The sequence below is a fragment of the Hippopotamus amphibius genome, chromosome X (assembly GCF_030028045.1).
Source record: "Hippopotamus amphibius kiboko isolate mHipAmp2 chromosome X, mHipAmp2.hap2, whole genome shotgun sequence".
Taxonomy (NCBI): Eukaryota; Metazoa; Chordata; class Mammalia; order Artiodactyla; family Hippopotamidae; genus Hippopotamus; species Hippopotamus amphibius.
In genome coordinates this window covers 73,924,389-73,939,812 of record NC_080203.1, presented here as the reverse complement: position 1 = coordinate 73,939,812, position 15,424 = coordinate 73,924,389, and positions in this window count along the sequence as shown.

Sequence of the window (15,424 nt, the reverse complement as noted above, 5' to 3'; positions counted from 1 at the left end):
CTGTGGCAGTTATTTCCCCTATTATATCTTCCAACTCACTTATTCGTTCTTCTGCCTCAGTCATTCTGCTGGCTATAGCATCTAGAGTATTTTTAATTTCAGTTATTTTGTTATCCATTGCTGTTTGTTTTTCTGAGTTCTTATGAACTGTTTCTTGTACTTTCTCTATTTTGTTATTGAGATTTTGTATCATTTTTACTATCATTCCTCTGAATTCTTTTTCAGGCATTTTTCCTATTTCCTCCTCATTTATTTGGTCTTGTGAGTTTTTCCTTCTCCTTTGCCTGCATGGTGTTTCTTTGTTTCCTCATGGTTGTCCAAACTTTTGGCGTTGCTTGTCCTGGCGATAGAGGTGTTTATAGAAGACTGTCCAAGCCTCAGACTAATGTCCAAATGTTGGGTTAAACAAATATTAAGTCTAGGAAACACATACATGTATAAGACACACCATTACTGAATCCTTTAGGACATAAGGCTCTGGAAAGACCTGACAGAACCCCAGTATGCTATCAGATATTCAAAGAGAAACCCAACAGAAATTGACAACTGAAACAGAACAAATCAGAGACAAAAGCAAAAGCAAACAAACAAACAAATAACACCTTACACATACAAACACTAATCCAGGGAGATTTTGTAAGCTAGGATCAAATATAGAAAAGAGCTAGAGTACCACCAGACAGAATGGAGATTCTCAGAATGAAATTAGACAATTGTACTAAGAACTAAGATAAAGACAAAAACCTAATATTAAATACCAAGGCAGTGCATCATCTGGAGAATAGAGCAAAGAGTCTGAGCCGATCGATAGTGTTGCTTATAAGTATGTTAAGATAAAATAAACTAAAAATGGATGTAAGAAAGCGGAACAGAAGAGTGTAGTGTGATTGGAAATATGCAAATAAAAAGAAAGGAATAGAAATGTATAAAAGATAGGGATGAAAGGAAAGTATGAGAGATATATTGTCCGTACTACCAAAAACTTAGCTGGAAATAGAAGTATATAAAAAGGCAAAAAAATAAAAATATAATAAAAAATAGCATTAAAAATTATGTTATAAAACTTGTAGATCCCTTAGGACTAAGATCGTAATTAATAAAGGAAAAAAAATCCAGAACTGATCCCAGAATGGACCAGTTCAATAGGATTGATACTAATATTTCTGTTTCCTTAGAGTCTCAGCTGTAAGTGTCCTTCTACTCGCCTTGGGTTTTCTTGCATTATTCTGTGGCCAGCAGAGCTTCCATTATTGTTGGTCTGTAAGCATTGGTATGTGGGGAGGGAGAGGGTACAATAGTGGCTCCTTTCCCTGGGAGTGAGTGAGCAGTGGCGCACTGTTGTTTCAGTTGGGTTTGGAGGTGCCTGTTGCAGAGGGATGCAGGTGGCTCAGGTGTAAACAGAAAGTCTCAGAGTTGGACCTCTCTGGGGTTTTTTTTTCCTCTGCAGCCTCCCTGCTGCCGGCATTCCAAGGGGTTTTCATCCAGCCCTGCCCGAGTGCCTGAGGGTACTTGTTATCCCTGAGCACCTTAGATGGCCCACAGGGTGTCTCTCCACTGCCTGTTGCAGAGGCACCAAAAGAGAGAGAGGGGCTATGCCCGCGGCTCCTCCCCCCCCACCCCCCGCCTGTGAGCCTGCAGCATCCAGCGGCTATCATGGCCGGGCAGCTCTCAGGGGCAGGCCCTCCTCACCGTGGACCTCTTCCCTCCTGTCCTCTCGGTCCATCACCTTACTGGCAACAATTTTTCTCACCTTGAACCAGCTGTCCGGTTCCCACGCTCCCACTCCCAGACCCTGTGTTCAGCTGTGAATCGACGTCTTGGTCCGGGAAGGCTGAGCTGCAGTGCGGACCCTCCGTATGTTTCTCACTCCCTCCCGTCTGCCACAGCTCCGCCGCTTCACCCTCTTTCAGCTATCGTAGATGCCTCCCTACTGGTTATGTCGGGATCCTTGTGGTCCTTTCTGGTGTCTGAGGTCGTCTGCTGGTGTTTAGCTGGTTCTCTGTGGGAATTATTGTGTCCTTCGGTGTATTCCCAATGCATCTGTGGAGAGGGATGCATTCCATGTCCCTCTACTTCGCCGCCATCTTTTTCCTCCTCTCTTGTATTTTCTTGACTCTGAGATTTTGGATCACTTTTACTATCATTACTCTGAATTCTTTTTCAAGTAGATTGCCTATTTTTCCTTAATTTATTTGGTCTTTTGGGTTTTTACCTTTCTCTTTTGTCTGCAATATATTTCTCTCTCTCTTCTCATCTTGTCTAACTTACTGTGTTTGAGCTCTCCTTTCCACAGGCTGCAGGGTTGTAGTTCCTCTTGCTTCTGGTGTCTGCCCCCAGTGGGTGAGATTGGTCCCATGGCTTGTGTAGACTTCCTGGTGGGAGGGACTTATGCCTGTGTTCTGGTGGGTGGAGGTAGATCTTTTCCCTGTGATGGGCAGGACCACATCAGGTGGTGTGTTTTGGGGTGCCTGTGAGCTTAGTATGACTTTAGGCAGTCTGTCTGCTGATGGGGGGGTTTGTGTTCCTGTCCTGCTTGTTGTTTGGTGTGAGGCATCCAGCACTGGAGCCTGCAGACAGTTAGATGGAGCTGGGTCTTGGATTCGAGATGGAGACCTCCAGGAGAGCTCTGGTTGATTAATATTCCCTGGGGCCAGGAATTCTCTGGTGGTCCAGCCTCCTGGACTTGCTGCACCCACCCCAGAGGCCCAGGCCGAACCCCTGGCCAGGGAACCAAGACCCTGGAAGCTGCACATCATTGCAATAAAGGGAAGGGGGGGAGAGAAAACAAACAAAAACAGAGAAAAAAAACCTAAGACAAATAGCAAAGACAGAAGCAAACAAATAGCAACAACAGCATTTTAAAAAACCCAAATTGTAAAAGGAAAACCAAACAAACAAAAACAAAGAAACACACACACAAAAAGAAACAAAAACAAAATTAAAGAAGACCAAAAAGGAGAGAATAACCAGACAAACAAAAGAACCCCAAAATGAAATCAAACTAAAAACAAAACTAACAAAAACACAAAAAATAAAACCAAAGCAGAATGCAAACTGAAGAATAAAGAAAAGAAAACAAACACATAAAAACAATTTAAAAGAAGAAAAAAACACAGAATAACAGAAAAGCAAAGTAAAAATAGTAATATAAAAATAATTTTAAAAAATTAAAAGGATTAAAAAATTAAAAAGAAAGAAAAGAAACAAAATGAGAAAAAAGCAAACCAAAAAACTAAGTAAAATAAAAAATAATAATTAAAAAAACCAACCACAGAACAAATCATAATAAAAACAATAGTAATAATAATATTTTCCTGGGGTCTCACCTGTCAGTGTCCTTGCCCCTGCTGTGAGTCACAGCCTACCTCTGCCTCTCTCGGAGGCCCTCCAATGCCTCTCTGTTGGTCTCTGGGCCCACTGGGGGCACTGTGGGGACAGCTCATACTCTGATCTGACCCAACTACATGTGTGCTTATCCCTAGAGTCCACAGCTGCCAGAGCTAGACCAGTTTCATTTGTGGAAACACTCATTGTCCATTCAGATATTCCATAGATGCAGAATCTCCCAAGCCAATCATGGGGATTTAATCTGCAGCTTGTGCAACTGACAGAAAGATTTTCATTCCTCTTCCTTAGTTGCCCTGTTCCTGGGGCTTTACTGTGGTTTTAGCCCCAACTCTGCCTATGGGCCACCCACAGGAGTCTGCTCCTGAGGCTGCCTTAGCACACTCGGGTCTACCCTGGTAAGGACAGGGTGCAGAGATGGCACAGCTGCCTGGATTGTGGGATCCCAAATGGTGACAGGTGCATAGGGAAGCTGGCGGCCATGGGCACGAGAGATCTGGCCCTAGTGGGAGATTTTCTGGTGCCTGGTGGCAGAAGCATGAGTGCCAGCCCTAGCGGGGGCTTTTCCAAATGCCCAGCAGCAGGTGCGCAAGGGCCAGCCCTGGCCAGGGCTTTTTCTAGTACCTGGTGGCAGGTGCAAGTGGACTAGCCCTGGTTGTGCCCTCTCCTAGTGCCTGGCAGCGGGCAGGGGTCAGCACGTGGGGAAAGAGAGGCTACAATGGTGGATCCACCCTCTGCACATCAAACAGTGGCGCCTTGCTTTCATGGCAGTCTGGGTTACCTCCACAGGTATTCCCAGTTGCAGACTTCCTCCCTCCTGTCCCCTCAGTTTGTCTCCTCACAGCCAACAGCAGTCCTCCCCCCAGATTTGCTCTCCAATCCCCACCCTCCAGCTCCCAGCCCCCATGCACACCAGGGGACACACGTCCCAGTCTGGGGCATACACAGCTGTGGCATGGACCATCTGTGTAATCCTCACTGTGTCCTGTTTACCACAGACCAGCTGTTTCACCCTCCGCTGACAGCCTCAGATGCTTCCCTTCTGTCCCAACCAATTTCCCCATTGGCGAGACAGTTTCTCCAGATGTGGGAACCTCTCCTCTGCTTCAGTTCCCCCACAGGAATGCCGGTCCTATTCTGCTTCCATTCCTCTTCTTTCTCCCTTGTTTCTTTCATCCTACCCAGTTATTTAGTGTCCTTTCCAGTATCCAAGGTCTTCTGCTACTGTTCAGCCAGTGTTCTGTGAGAATTGTTTCATTTGTAGATGTATTCTTGATGCATTTGTGAATAGATGAATTCCACAACCACCTACTCCTTTGCCATCTTGAAAACCCCATAGTGGATTTTTTAAATGGCACAACTATATGTTGTCTACAGGAAAATCACCTCAAATTTATAATGATAGGTAGGTTGAATGTAAAAGGATGGGAAAAGTTATGACAATAGATGTCAGAGCAAATAAAATTACCAGAAGTGAAAAAGACAAAACATAATGATAAGAGGGTTAGTCTAAGAAGAAGATATAGCAATTCTAAACAATGCTACAAAATAGTTGAAGCAAAAACTGAGAAAATAAAAGGGAAATAGATAATATGTCAGAAAGTAAAACACTGTATCTCAAAAATTGATAGAAAATCTAGACAGGAAAATCAGTAAGGACACAGAAGAACTAAAAACACCATCAACCAGGGAAATCTAATCAACTTTAAGAAGCACTCTACCTCACAACAGCAGAATACACATTCTTTTCAAGTACCCATGCAAGTTGTACCAAAATAGACCATATCCTGAGCCATAAAACCAACTTCAACAAATTTAGGGGCTTCGTAGGTGGTGCAGTGGTTAAGAATCCGCCTGCCAATGCAGGGGACATAGGTTCAATCTCTGCTCCAGGAAGATCCCACATGCCATGGAGCAACTAAGCCCATGTGCCACAAAAACAAACAAACAAACAAACATACAAAAACAAATTTAAAGTAATTGGAATCACACATAACGTGTGTTCTCAGTATAATGGAATCAAAGTAGAAATCAAAATCAGAAAGACAGCAGGAAATTCTCTAAACAAGTAGAAATTAAACAACATATTTCTTAACAATTCGTAGATCAAAGAGGAAGTCTCAAAAGAAATTTTAAAAAATATAGACAACTTAATGAAAATTAAAATACAGCATATCAAAATACGTGGGACAGAGCTAAAGAAGTACTGAGAGGGAAGTTTATAGCACTGGTTGCTTATCTTATAAATTAGAAGTGGTCTCAAATCAATAATCTAAGTTCCTACCTCAAGAAACTAGAAAAAAATTGCAAAATAAACTCAAAGCAAGAAGAAGGAAGGAAATAAAAGGCAGAAATCAATAAAACTGAAAATAGGAAAACAAAGAAAATCAATAAAACAAAAAGTTAGCTCTTTGAAAAAATCAATAATATTTATAAACCTCCAATAAGACTGAATACAAAAAGAAGAGATCCAAATCACCAATATCTGAAATGAAACAGGATAATATTATAGATCCTGCAGCTATTAAAAAGATATAAGAAAATTCTATGAACAACTTTCCACTTATAACTTCAATAACTAGAAGTATTAGACAAATGCCTCAAACCCCACAAGAACTCAGTCAAAAGGAAATAGATTACCTGAATAATCCTATAACCATTAACGAAATAGAATTTGTAATTTAAAAGCTCCTCTAAAAGAAAAGCCTATATGGAATCATTGGAAAATTTCACCAAACATCTGAAGAAGAATTAATAGCAATTTAACACATTCTACCCCAGAAAACTTAAGACAAAAAAAAAAAATCCCAATTGATTTTATGAGGCCAGCTTTACCCTGATATTAAAACCAAAGACATACAAAAAAATGAAAACTATGCACCAATATCTCTTATGAATACAGATACAGAATTCCTCAACAAAATATTATCAAGCCAAATGCAATAATATAAAGAATTGTGCACCATGCCAAAATGGGATTTATTCCACGTATATAATGCTGTCTCCACATTTGAAATTCAATCAATATAATGTACCATATCAAAAAATTAAAGATGAAAAATCATATGATTCCATCAATTGGTGCAGAAAAAGCATTTGACAAAATCCAACACTAATATATGATTATGAGCTCTCAGAAAGTTAAGAATGGAGGGGAACTACTTCAATTTGATGAAGAGCATTTACAGCTAACATCATACTTATGAGGAAATATTCTATGCTTTCCTGATAATACCAAGAACAAGGCAAAGATGCCCACTATCCCCACTGTTATTTAACATAATACTGGAAATTCTAGCCACTGCAATAAGACAAGGAAAAAAAGTAAAATGTATACAGATTGGAAAGGAAGAAATAAAACTATTCACAGATAACAAGATTGTCTACATAGAAAATCCCAAGGAATCTGCAAAAACCTTACAGAACTGATAAGTTCTGCAACATCACAGTAGACAAGGTCAACATACAAAAATCAATCACATTTCTATATGCTATCAATGAACATGCAGACATTGAAGTTAAAACCACAGTAATATTTACAATCATTACAAAGAAAATGAAATATTTAGGTATACCCTTAACAAAACATGTACTGGATCTGTATGCTGAAAATTTCAAAATGCTGATGAAAGAAATCAAAGAGGAGCTAAATAAATCAAAAGGCATACTCTGTTCATCACTTGGAAGACTCAGCATAGTAAAGATGTCTATTTTTTAACTCAATTCATATCAAAATCCTAGCAAGGATTTTTTTGTAAAAATTTTATTCTAAAATTTATATGGAGTTAGAATAACTTCTTTGAAAAACAATAATAAAGTGAGAAAAATCACTCCATCTGATTACAAGACTCATTATAAAGCTATAGAAATCATGACTGTGTGGTATTGGCAGAGGGCTAGATAGGTATTGGGTTGGCCAAAAAGTTCGTTCAGATAAGCTCTTATGGGAAAAAATGAACAAAATTTTTGGCCAACCCAATAGAACAATGCAACGGAATAGAAAACCTTGACATAGTCCCACACAAGTATGATCAACTGATTCTTCACAAAGGTACAAAAGCAATTTATAATCTTTTTAACAAATGATGCTGGAGCAATTGGATATCCAGAGGCAAAAAAATAAAAATAAAAAATAAAGAACTTCAACCTACTAAATATCATGCCTTATACAAACATAAACTCAAAATGGATCATAGACTTAAATGTAAAATGCAAAACTATAACACTTTTAGAAGAAAACATACGAGAAAATCTTCAGGACCTAGGACTTGAAGGGGAGCTTTTTGGACATCACATCAAAAGCACAATCCATAGGAAAAATTGATAAATTGGACTTTATGAAAAGTAAAATCTTGCTCTGCAGAGAACTCTGTTAAGAGGATGAGAAGACAAGCTACACACTGGGAGAAAATATTTACAAACTGCATAGCTAATAAAGGACTCATATCTAGAATATATAAATGAAACAACAGAAAAAAAAACACAAACAATTCTATTAGAAAATAGGCAAAAGATATGAAGAAATATTTTACCAAAGAGAATATATGTTTGGTAAATAGTCACATGAGAAGATGTTTAACTTTTCTTGCACTAGGGAAATATAAACTAAGATCATGATGAAATATCATTATATATTTATTAGGACAGCTAAAATAATAAATGGTGACAATACCAAATACTGGCTAGGATGTGGAGAAACTGAATCTCTCATATTGTGGTGGGAATGTAAAATGTTACAGCCACTCTAGAACATAGGTTGGCACATTCTTAAAAAGCTAATTATACATTTACCATGAGACTCAGCAATTGCACTCCAGAGAAATGAAAACTTACGTCCACATAAAATCTCTACACAATTATTCATAGTATTAGTTGTAATAGCCAAAATCTGGACACAACCAAAATGTCCTGCAATAGATGAGTAGTTAAAGTGTGGTACACCTACACAATGAAATACTACTCAGCAAAAAAAAGGAACAAATTACTGATACATGCAACAACTTGGATGGTTCTCAAGGGTATTATGTTGAATGACAAGAAGCAAATTAAAAGGTCACATGCTGTATGATTCCATTTATATAATATTCTTGGGATGACAAAATAATAGAGATGGAGAAGAGATTAGTGATTGCCAGGGATTTAAAGGTGGTGGTGGTGGAAAACAGGTGTGAGTATGAGTATAAATTGGTAGCACAAGGGGGATCTTTGGGGTGATAGAATAGTTCTATATCTTGATAGTTGTGTTGGTTATACAAATCTACATATGTGATAAAATGGCATAAAATTACACATGCACATTGTACCAGTATCAATTTCCTGGTTTTGATATCTGGTTTTGTGCTATAGTTACCTAAGATGTAGTTAATGAGGGAAACTGGGTAAAGGGCATAGAGTACCTCTCTCTACCATCTTTCCAATTTCCTGTGAATTTATAATTATTTCAAAAAGAAAAAATGTAAAACTTGAATTAGCTGGAAAAAAATGATCCAAATCCCTTATTTTACAAATAGGAAAACTGAGATGCCAAAAGGGCAGGTGATTGCCCAATGTTTCACAATTAGTTGGTGCAGCATTGAGACCTTGCAACCTTTATTACTGTCCTGTGATCTATATTTCTTCAGGACTCTCAAAACTCATTAACTTTCACCAGTGTACTTTCCAACGTTGACTTGCCCACAGTTCCATCGCATTCCCTTACATCAAAGTTCTAGTTTTTCTTGTGGATCAGATTTCCCTTAAGAGTCTTCTTCCTTACTGGCTTTCCCCCCTCTAGATGACATAACTGTTTTAAGCAGGCATACACTTAAATATTTTATGCTAAGGTGGATTTTTTAATCCTTACCCCTAACTCTTCACACTAAGCCTTAAGATCTGGCTCAGTCATGTTCAAGATTTCTTAGAAGCTTCTTACCTATTTTACGATCTCCTCTGAGAAACAGCCTATTCATTAACTAGGCCTAGTAGTTCAGATCCACTGCCGATCACTACATCGTACCACCAAAAGAAATAGGGGAGGAGATTCCATGTAAAACAAGTGCCTGTAAAATATTCAGGATGAGATGTCCCACAAACAACCAGGGGAAGGGGAAGAGTGTCTAAATTTCTAAGGAGAGATCAGGCCTTAGAGATACAGACTGATGAGTCATCAGGGTATGGAGAATAGTTAAAACCATGGGGAAATTTCTTCTTTAATAAGATAACTCTTACATAAAGGAACAATACCATGGGGGTGAGTAAAGTCAAACAGTGTTAACTAGAGAAGAACAAAGGGTCTAACAGTGCTTTTTACTTTGAGCTATAATCTCTGATGGTTGAAGCTTTGAATTGTCCCAAGCATGTTGAGGAAAAGTAGCAGGCCTTTGTGTGATCAGCGGGGTAATGAGAGAAGGGGTTCCCTCTGGATGAATTGTCTCAGAGTTTTTTTTTTGTTTTTGTTTTGTTCTGATTTCTTTGTTTTGTTTTTAGTTTAGTTTAGTTTAGTTTAGTTTTGTTTTGTTTTGCAGGCTGTCTCTGACCTAGAAGTAGCTTCACTCCTTTTAGAAGAACAAAGAAAAATCACATTTCAGCTCAGACCTGGGGATGCTGATTACAAACAGAAAGCTGCTAGATACAGTGTCTAAAATATTGCTATAAGATACCTGAGGGCTGCTGCTCCTAGTGAAGAGGACCTTTAAATTATAGGAGAAGGGGAAACAGGAGAAATTCTAGGTAAGATTTTGGGAGTTACTGGTTTCTGACAAAACCTTTTGCTGGGCCTAAGATCCACACTTTCCACATTTCTTTTCTTTTTCAACCTTTGTCAACTGTGGCAAAGATTTCCTTTTTAGCATCACTCAGCATGTGCGGAATCTTTGTTCAGCCACATGCAAGTTTTAAAAGAAGCATGCAAGTTTTGTCACTTATCCTATTTTACCAGCAGATTTTTTTTTTTGTCTGCTCTCCATAGCTTGTAGATCTTAGTTCCCTGACCATGGATCTAACCCATGTCTTTGGCAGTGAAAGCATGGAGTTCCAACCACTGGACCACCAGGGAATTCCCTGGGGAGTAGTTTTTTAAGATTATAGGGTTTTTAAAATTTGTTTTGCACCTGGTATAACTAATTATTTGCCTATCCAGCCCCTGTTGTAGCCTCTAAATAGTGGCTAGATGCTGAATAAGAAAAAAAAAGTTGCCATGGCAAAAAATCTTTAGCCATTGATTTTCTGCTTCACAGGCAATTAGGTGTAATCCTATTTTACCTGGTAAAGCAGGTACCTATTGCATGAGCTTTTTGTTTTTTGTTTTTTTTCCCTACTTTCTCACAATGGACAGGTCCCATCTTATTCTAGAACAACTGTGTCTGTTCCCTGACTGTCTCCTTCACACACACCTAGTAGGCTTCTTTGAGCATCCAAAGAACATTGGGCAGATGCATTCTTCTTTTTTTTTTTAATTTATTTTCTTTCTTTATTTAGTTGGCTGTGTTTGGTCTTCTTTGCTGCACACAGGCTTTCTCTAGTTGCGTCGAGCGGGGGCTACTCTTCATTGTGATGCGCGGGCTTCTCATTGCAGTGGCCTCGTGTTGCAGAGCACGGGCTCTAGGCGCTTGGGCTTCAGTAGTTGCAGCACATGGGCTCAATAGTTGTGGCTCATGGGCTCTAGAGCACAGGCTCAATAGTTGTGGCACACGGGCTTAGCTACTCCGCGGCATGTGGTATCTTCCTGGGGCAGGGATTGAACCTGTGTCCCCTGCATTGGCAGGCGGATTCTTACCCACTGCGCCACCTAGGAAGTCCGATGCATTCTTCTTTACTGAAGCTTGTTTCCCAGACCACAAGCTCAACACGTTTTAAATGTCTCAAAATTAGATGTATAGATTTCACAGCCATTGGAGGCTGGCTCAGCCACCTCTCCCATGCTAGGAAATACTGCTTTCCTATCTTATTAATATCTCAATAGAATGTCTCTCTCATTAAAGTGTTAGGGAATTTACCTATGTGATCGCTAAGCTTCCCAACAAAGTAGGCACTATTATTCCCGCTTTGCAGAAAGGAAAATTGAGACTCAGAGAAGATGTGTCATCTAAAACCACACAGCTTGTAAGAGGGATATGAATCTAAGTCTAACTGGATCTTAAACCTGTGTTCTTTTCACTGCACCTTTAGGTCCCCAAATCACCTCTCCCATGGGCCATTTGCTCAATAGGATCATTGCTGCTCATTATTGGTAAGGGCCTGAACCCTTATATTGCCTCTTTTTTTCATAAATATATTTATCCTTATATTGCCTCTTAAACAAAGTTCCTAGGACCGTGTGTCCTTATCCAGACACAATTCTAGTTATTCAGTTGGATCTCCAGATGAATAGATTCTTCTGAAAGAACAAAGATAGAAGGAAGTTTCAGTGGGAGAAAAGCTTCCAGGAGGTAATTTTCCTAAGCAAGTGTCTTTCTTGCACAGGACAGGAGTCCATGTCGAATATGCTATTTGCAGGGCCCTTTGTCATATCAACTTAGGGCAAGGTTAGAATCAGCAATTGAACTAGGGCCTTTTCCCAAAACTTGTTGCTTAGCCTGAGGAGATACCTCTGCAAAAGATCCAGGCTCCATGTGCACTCACCTACAGCCCTGAACATCTCTGCACTTGGCTGGGTCCAGGGGAAATGTGGCTACGAAGTCACCATTAGACCCATCCCAACAGTTAGTGGTGGCATGGCAGAGAGATGAGGTAGTAGGACTAAACGTGGACCTACACATTAGACTAGGGAAGCAATGTATGCCACCTTAACAAGCAGAAAAAGAGCCAGTTTCCATGCAGCTTTGCCTGATTCCTATGCTATAGCCCAGAACTGCCTTTCCTTTGGCCCTATTTTCTTTGGCCCTTTGCTTCTATATCTGAAACCCAGAAGATGAACTAGTAACTTGGACACTGAGGTTGGGACCCCCTTTCCCCATGGTTAGGTTAGGGTCCTATATCCAATCAACAACTGGAATCTTTCAATCCAGAGTCTCCAACTTCTCAGCTCTTGGGATGGTTTGAATGTAGATCTGCCTAGATGCAGGCAGCTGGACCGGGTGACCATCAATCATAAAACGCCAGGGCATATTAGCTAATCCATAAATGTATGTTAACTTTACTAGATTCATCTGAGTTTGTTGAATTTAGCCTACACATCAGTAAAATCACTGACAAGTAAAGAAGTCACCAAGAGGCATCTAATGAAAAGGATCTGAACAATCAGCTCTTTAAAAAACTCTTTGGTTTATTATACGGACAACCCTGCCCCCTACAGGTATTAGCAAAGAAAAACAGAGCAATGCTGGCACAGTTTTCGGTGAGAAGAGCTTGTTCCACTTTACTTGTGGCATTGGGTTCCATCACCTGAGGATTTCCCAGTGATGGCAGAAAAGGGTCATTCAAATCAAAATAGAATAAAATAACATAAAGAGCTAAATTGTTAAGAAAACAAGGAAAGGGAAGTGAAAATCTTAGAGCACTGCATAACCATCTCCAGGGTACTGTGGACTCAGCTTCCCAGCACTTACACTAGGAAGGAAAGGAGCAGGAAAGAGGGAATCTTCTGTGGTATCATGGAACATGCAGCAGCCACCCTAGAGTCAGGTCTGTCTTTGATTTTGCCACTTAGGAGTTACAGACAGAACACTTCACTTCCATGATCAAGACCCTAACAGCTTCTCATCTCCAAATAAAATTCTATCTCCATTCCCTGGGATAAAACCCTCATGAACTGGCCTTTACTCATCTCTAATGGCTTCCCCCCCCCCCCCCCCCAGCATTGCTCCTTTTCCTCCCTCCAAATAATAAGTAGAGCTCATTTTCTGGGACTGGAATGTTCTACTTCCTCTTCATTCAGGTCTCAGCTTATGTCACCTCCTCAGAAAGTTCTTCTCCAACCACCCTATTCCATCTCAGTCATAATCACATCACACCATTTTATTTTTTCCCAACATTTAGTCACTGTCCTCATTTATATTGACAAATGCATCTGCCTCTCCCTACTAGAATGTAAGCTCCATGAAGGCAAGGGCTTTTGTCTTGTTCACCATTGTGTCCTCTACACCCAGAATGGTACTTGGGACATAGATTCCAATAAAAATAATTTGATGACCAGTACTAGCAGTGGGGCCTGGAGCATATCATTTAACCTCTGATTTTATTTCACTTATAAAATGCAAATATCCAATTGTCCCCAAATTGTTATGAGTATCAAATAAGAGGAAAAATGTGGGGGAAAAAAGCCTAGTCCAGTGGCTAATAAGCACGTAGGTAATTCAATACATCTATTGATCTATTCATCAATCCATAGCCATCTCTCCTTCCCTTTCCCTTTCAGAACCATGCTGGCAGTTCACACTAACCTTTCAGTGCAAAGTGTGTATACACTACTGGTGATTGGAAGGTGGATGCTGTAAATCAGTGTGTTTTCAAATGGGTCCCACAGTACCTCTCTGAAACAGTTTTAAGTAGACATTTCAGTCATTCACAAAGATGTCAGGGTTAGGAATCTTGCCTACTCGAGTTTCTAGGCTGATTTATAAACTGGCATTTTAAACATAAAATAAGGCCTAAGTCAGGCATAGTTAATATATGCTGGACAGTTAACTTATAAGCTATTCAAAATCAAATGTACCAGCAATGTGAGCTGAAGGGAACACTTTGTGGTGGGATGGAGAGAATGAACAAGAATGGCTTCTTCAGCTTTTTTTCCGGGTGATTTTGACCTCAGACTTAAAAAAATAAATATCAGAGAAAGAGCCCAGTCAGTGCCTATAACTGTACAAGGGCTGTTAGATAACATCACTAAAATTAAGTTTGGAATATATTTCTATTTAGTAGATTAGGCTGAATGATTTTCCTATTTTAAAATGTAGATGCTACTGGTCCCCACATGTGGAGAAAAGGGATTAACTCAGGTGCTAGAAAAGATACTATTAATTATTTGGGAAGTTTTCTTTTTAATTTGAGCAATAGGGCAGAATTTGGGCTTAGTTGCCGAGTTGGTCTCTCCGTAGGAACAGTCCTGCACTCTCATGTTAACAGAGCCTCAGACACTGTTCCATTGTTTTCCTTCTCCCAGGAAAGGGCAGGGCCAAGAAAAAATAGAATGACTCTTCCTTAATTTTCACCCTTAATCTAGAGGGGCTACACCTAAGCTCCTCTAGCTTCTTCCAAGTAAGCAGTCTGATTCACATGCTGAAGATTAGGTTTGTCACTATACTAGAAACCAACATCCATCCTCTATTGCTAAGTGGGTTTTCAGATTCTTAAATAAAAAGGCCACAGAAAATGTTACATTATATTCACATAGAAAATATAAGTAAAGCCAAGCCAAATGAGTCAGCTTTTTCTAAAACCTCAACTCTAAAAGCTCTTTCTTCACAGAGTTAATATTTCACTTCATGTTGCCAAACAAAACAAAATAAACTTTCAGCAATGGCATCAGAGAGACTTGGTGTTGGGAAATACATTCACTGAGGCTGAAGTCTGATCTGGTAGCCTCTAGTCTCATGTTAATGTCCCCCCTTCCATTCCAAGACACTCATTTAAATATATTATCACTACAAAGTAGAAACAAACTGTAAATCTGGGTTAGCAGTTTCTAGCATATGCCAGGAGTAGTCAAACGCAGCGATTTCAGATGATAGAGCAACTGCTGAGAAATTATGTGTTATTTTAACATAACAACTAAGAGAATCCACATTAAACTTTGGATGCTTGTTCCTGCAATAAGTAAATGTAACAACTGCTGTTTATTAGCTGCTACATAATGCTGGAGTTGTGATGGGCTTCCCTAACTTTTAATCATAAGAGCCCTCAACCAGCTAAGGTCTTTTGCTAACTGTTAATGGTTAAATTTCAAGCTTTGGTAGGGAGTGTATTCTTTTAACTTCAAAAGGGGATGAGAAAGATGGTAGTTTTGTAAGCTTGGATAGACACTCTAAGCCATAGCTGTGAGACACAATTAAAAGCATGATATCTATTTAGCTCTAGGGTAGTGTAGGTGAGCAGATAAGATGTGCATATCTACAGGTGAACTTTTAATACATATCACTTGTCGACTTAAAAAAAATGCACAACG